This window comes from Cryptomeria japonica, chromosome 6 (genome assembly GCF_030272615.1).
Source record: "Cryptomeria japonica chromosome 6, Sugi_1.0, whole genome shotgun sequence".
Lineage (NCBI taxonomy): Eukaryota > Viridiplantae > Streptophyta > Pinopsida > Cupressales > Cupressaceae > Cryptomeria > Cryptomeria japonica.
Genome location: NC_081410.1, coordinates 62,715,293 through 62,721,125, shown reverse-complemented (window position 1 = coordinate 62,721,125; position 5,833 = coordinate 62,715,293).

The following is a 5,833-nucleotide window of genomic DNA, read 5'->3' as shown; positions in this document are numbered from 1 at the left end:
TGAAGGACATAAAGGTAAAATGCAAAGAACCTATAATCATTTACTGTGATAATATGGCAGAAATTGATATATCTAAGAATCTGGTATTTCACTCTAAAACTAAACATGTTTCTATCAAATTCAATTTTTTGAAAGAGAATGTTGAAGAAAAAGAAGTGAAATTGGTTTATGTGAATACTAAAGAGCAGATTGCAGATATCTTTACTAAGCCTTTGCCTAAGGAAACTTTTGAATATCTCTGAGAGAAGCTTGGAGTTATACCCTCACCAATAGAAACTTAGACAATCGGAGCATGGCATCAGACCAACAGAATTAACAGAGAAATCTTTTTCCGACCTTGATGAAGGAGAGCTACTTCTCAGGGAGAGTAGATTGGATAAGTTGGTATTTGTAATAAGTTCTATGAACTGATTGTATTTGGTTTTGTATTGCTTTTGCATTTTTTTGTTAAAGGGGGAGAGATATCTATGGAAAAACACATTATCTTTTGCGAGAGATTATTCCTAGGGGGATAAATATTATGTATTCTAATTTCTGGTAATTGATCTCTTTGGGAGATCATTGGTTTTTGGTTTTTGGCATTTCTCCTTTGGCACTTAGATGGTTTTTCCATCTTGTGTTGACATCAATGCTAAAAGGGGAGATTGTTGGTATTATGGATGTGTTGCATTGGTTTTTTTATTGATGTCAACACTTGTCAACACCTATCAGTACTGAACATATTTGGTTATGTTCACCGACATGTTCAGTGACTTATGCACAATCACCGATATCTGGTACACCGATAGGTTATATTGTTCACTGGCACTAAGGATGATCTATTATCATCTGGAGATTACTTGGTTATGTCGAAGACATTGTTTGGACACTTGGTTTTGGTGATTTGGTTATTGGTCTAATCAAGTTTGCATATTTGATGTTACTGGCAAATGGGTCTAGGTTATGGACTAGAAAGCGTTATCTATTCCAGATCAGCACGACACGTTATGGAGATGATTTGTTTTATTGTAAATGCATTGAGCTGACATGATGCATCACATATTGATTCATTTGTAATTGATTTTAATTGTAATATTCTTTGTGAGCTGACCTACACATTTGGTCTTAGGTTTTGGTATATATGAAAGATCTGATTTGTGAGATTGATATAGGGCATGTAATAAGGTATTACAATATTGTGATATTCGGTATATGCAAATATAAGTAGAGCTATACACCGTAGACATCATTTGAAGATAAAAGGAAGGTTTGAAGAAGGCAATTGGAGCTTAACCGATATTGAATCTAGCATGTGAAGATGTTATTTTGAGCAGTACATTATCATTGGATTTAACCATCCAATCGTAGTCAGTGTGATGCCCATTTTGTGATTGAACAGTAAGCTCTAGGAAGTTGGCCTTTTTGCATGTGCAGACCGCATTTGTACACACATACTATCTATTGTAGTATCATCTGATTGTGGGTAAGGTTTCCCACCATGGTTTTTCCCCTTACAGGGTTTCCACATATAAATATTTGTGTTATTTGTTGTGGATGTTATTTGTCCTTCTGTTTCATGCATTAAACTTTACCGGTACTCTTATTTATTGTTAAACTATCAACCGGTATTAAGTTTGGTTTACCGGTACTATGCATTAAGTTTGGTTAAGTTATATTTGGGTTGAAATTAATAGACAATAGACAACTGATTCACCCCCCCCCTCTCAGTTGCCTCTAGGTCCTAACAGACTGTCCATGTAATTGTGTACCATGAATCCCATTGGGTGGTGTAAAGCATGCAAATTGTGGACTAAAATTTGGCTACGCTGAGCTAGTTGTCCCTTGAATCACATTCTCGCTATTGTAGGTGGAACCAACTGAAACTGAGGATTACGTTATATTTTCCAAAGTAGCATTGTGAACCATTGTAGCTTTCATTGTCACGTTGGGCATTGCCAGAGATGTAACATTGGGACTTGTTGATGCCACTATTGAGTGTGTTGGGGTTGTGGTCATATAGGTACTTTGAGATATACCTTGTGTTGATGTAGCAATTGTTGCTTGAGTCTATGTAACAATAGGCATTTGAGGTACATTTTGATTCAATGTCACTCCTAGTGGCAATGTCATTGAAATGTCTACCCCTAGAGGTAACTTGGCCCCATTTTGGACTAGGAGAGTGAGATATCTATCTCTATCATTGTTGATGAGAGAATTAAGAATAATAAGTAACGTTGGATCTTGTTGGGCTGCCTCCAATTCCTTTTTGGTCAGACTATGTTCTATTGTATCAAGAGAAGGAATCCTATTTGTGTTTATGTAATGGTGGAAAAATGGTGAATGATAGATCAAGAAGGAAACTACCCTTTCCCTCAAAGAGAGATGAGAGTTTCACTATTGATTACCTTTCAAACAATTTTCACCATGTTATATTAGGAAGAGGGGAGGATAATTCACTAGATTCAATCTCTCCACATGAAGATGGTAGATTGAATTCTAAATGAATTGGGAATGTTAAGTTGATCCCCTCTTCTTTGTTGGAAATGGCAAGGAAACTAATTGAATTATGTAGTGTAAAAGTGACAAAAATCAATTATAACTTGAGATCGGAATATGGGATGATGTTGTGCACCTGGATATGGCAGTAAAATGTTGAGACGAAGTCATCCTACAAATTTGAAGAAAAGTTGCCCAGAATGTGGTGGGAATGTACACGGTCCTCCGAAAAAATCCGCGAAACGAAAATGGTTTTTTTGCCTCTGCAAATGGAACCTGAATCCAAAAGTGTAGTTGTACACCTACAACCTAAACACAGAAAAGAGAGGAAAATGGTTTGGGATTATGGTTTTCCTTTAGGTCAAACCCCAGTTTTGGAATTAACCAAGTAATGAAAGAAAGTACTTGCAAGTAGTAGTAAATGAAACATTGAATTGTAAATCACCTCAAGGGAGGTTGTAATAGAAATGTTGATAGAAATTATTGTGTGGAATTGAATGTTGAAATCAATCTCCTCTTCAATGGTTGAATCCTTGACTTGAATGCAACACCTAGCCTTGAAGGAAGACTTGAGAATGCTCAATGCTGGAAAAGAATGCTTGAATGCTTGATCACTTGTGCAACTTGAATCTATCCAACTTCGACCTATCCAACTTATAAAAATGAGAAGATGAATGCCCATAAATACATGCTAGTGGATTTGAATTTCATCATAGGCCGATATGGGGAGAGTTTCCTGCCTAAGGTACAACCAGCAATGCAACCCTAGGAAGGATCTTGCCCCAAAATAGGGCAAGGATAGGGGTTCCATGCCCCTATCTTGGGAGTAAAAGGGAACCATGCCCCTGTCCAAGGGGGGATAGTGGCACCACACCCCTTTCCTACCCCTTTCTCTAGGGCAGAGTTTGAACGGGGTGATGTAGAGGCCAAGGAAGAAGCTATTTTCGCATGCTGAGCAATCTTCAGTCTCCGATTAGGCTAGAGGATTAGAACTTGCATGTGTGAGGACCCTAATGTAGTAAAAAATTGCTAGGGTCACAATTTTATGATACTACATTTATCCCCCACTTTAGCGGGAGACGTATAAGTGTATGCCAATACTGTCGGTAAAGTTCAAGGATATAAGATTGAAAGACTTTTACCACGTCAAGGAGGAAAGATACGCCAAGCCCCTAGTGGACTTAAGATTTTATGACTTCGATTGACAAAGTAAAAGGGAATATTGAGAAGGGGAGAACCATGACTACAAGTAGCAAAGTTCCCTTCACTATGAGTCATGAAAACAAGGATACTAAAGATTACAAAGAAAAATAAAGTTAACTAAGTAATTCTAAGTATCACAAGAAGGAAAGAATGAGAAGAGTCTATGACCCCATGTTAAAGTGATCACGTGTGCCTTATCGGGAGCAATTTCTTTAAGGTAGGATATACCCAAGAGAGAGAGAAGAAAAGGGACCACGTTATCGCAAGAATTTAGCTCCCAATCAAGTAATAAACCCAAGGATAATGAACACAAAACATGAGGTAGTGTCATTTTCCTCAAGGTCATTATATTGTATGATAACTCATGTATATCATGTATTTATATGCATATAATAATATTCATTCCCCAAAGAAGGACACTACATTAGAAGAAAGGGAAGAGACGATGTCTTTTGAGTCAACATGAAAGAGACCAAGAAAATATCTCAATGCTTTGCATCGTCCTCAAGTAGACATTAAGGGGACAATAGAAGAGTAGGGATACACATAGAAGAATGGTCACAAAAGAGAAAGAAAGTAGAGAGAGAAATATCTACAGTGCTAATATTTCTAATCTAGCATGACATCCGCCTCCCAATCTTGTTGATCACTATTTTGATAAGGCAAGCAACACGCCAAAGGAGCGACATCAAGCACAATAGATGGAGCTATCACAAGATCCAAACAAGGACTATGCTCATGTTGTAAGTCACTTTGTTTGATTCTAAGAGATAAGATTAGGCTTTGTGAAAATTCAGTTGATAAATGCTTGTCCACATCAACTTACTCATACTCACTATCAGAAGCATTAGGAGTTGTATTGCCATTATGAATAACATTTTCACCCAATTTTTCATCAAAATTTAGAGAAAGAAGTGCAAGAACATGAATAGGAGTAAAACCATCACATGTTTTATGCAACTTATGATTTGGAGATGTTGGTTGAACATCTTGCTTAGGAGAAAAGAGAATCATGTCAACTGTTGGAGTCTGATGAGATTGAGTATTTTGAGGGTTATCTTCACAAGCTTGAACACAACATCTTTGTCGATGTTCTCTCGCACAATGATTCCATCAAGTCTTAGTGGAAGGCTGAGAAGGAGGAGGAACACTTGAAAAAGTAGTAATGTTTCTGTCCTTGATAGTTGAAGGTTTAGGTTCAGGTCTTTTAGGTTTAACAAGAGGAGAAGCATGCCTCTTCTCTTGATAAGAGGAAGGAGGTGGAACTACACCATAGAAAGGAGGAATATTAGGTGTAGGAAGGAGACCAAGTCCATCATGAGGAGGAAGTATAGGTCTAACCTTAGGAAGAATATTGTTGTTCTCCTTAAGAGAAGGTAAAGTCACATCCATAAGAATAGGTGGACAATCTTCCTTAGGAGGCAGATTAGTTCTATCCGTGAGGGGAAGAACGTCATCTTGGAGAATAATAGGGATTTCAAGTGTTGGGAATATAGATTGGCTTAATGATAATATCATATCAATCTTCCATTTTTTATAAGATTGAAAAAGAGCATCGGTCCTTGATGGAAGAGATTGAAATTTTTTAGGCCAAAAGAAATCAATAGGAATACCTAGGCTTCTTTCGGATGGATGAAATAAGATATGGTTCATGGTCATGATTTCCCCATTGTGAGGAAATTTTAGACACTTATGGATTGGAGAAGCAATAGGCTTCATGGAAGATAGCCAAGGATATCCCAACTTCACATGGAATTGCTTAGAAGAGGGTATGATAACAAAGTCAACATCCATGGATTTAGTATGAACTTCAACAGGAAGGGTGATAGAACCAATGGTAGAACAAGAGAAGCCATCAAATAACTTCACAACCACATTAGAAGCATTGACATATAGTGGTTTAAGCAATCATAAAGTAAAAAGATACTCTTTAGCTATTAAATTAACCATGCAAGAGGGATCAATAAGGGCACCACGGAAAGGGATATCCTTAACCTTCACAACTATTTATAAAGGGCCATCGAGTGCTCTAATGGTCTCACTAGGGTCAAATGTAATACAAGGATCTTTAGGTGTATCTTGTGTTTCTACTATATTAACCAAGTTTGGAGCCATAGAGGTGAATTATTCATAAGTGAGAGAATTAGGCACAATC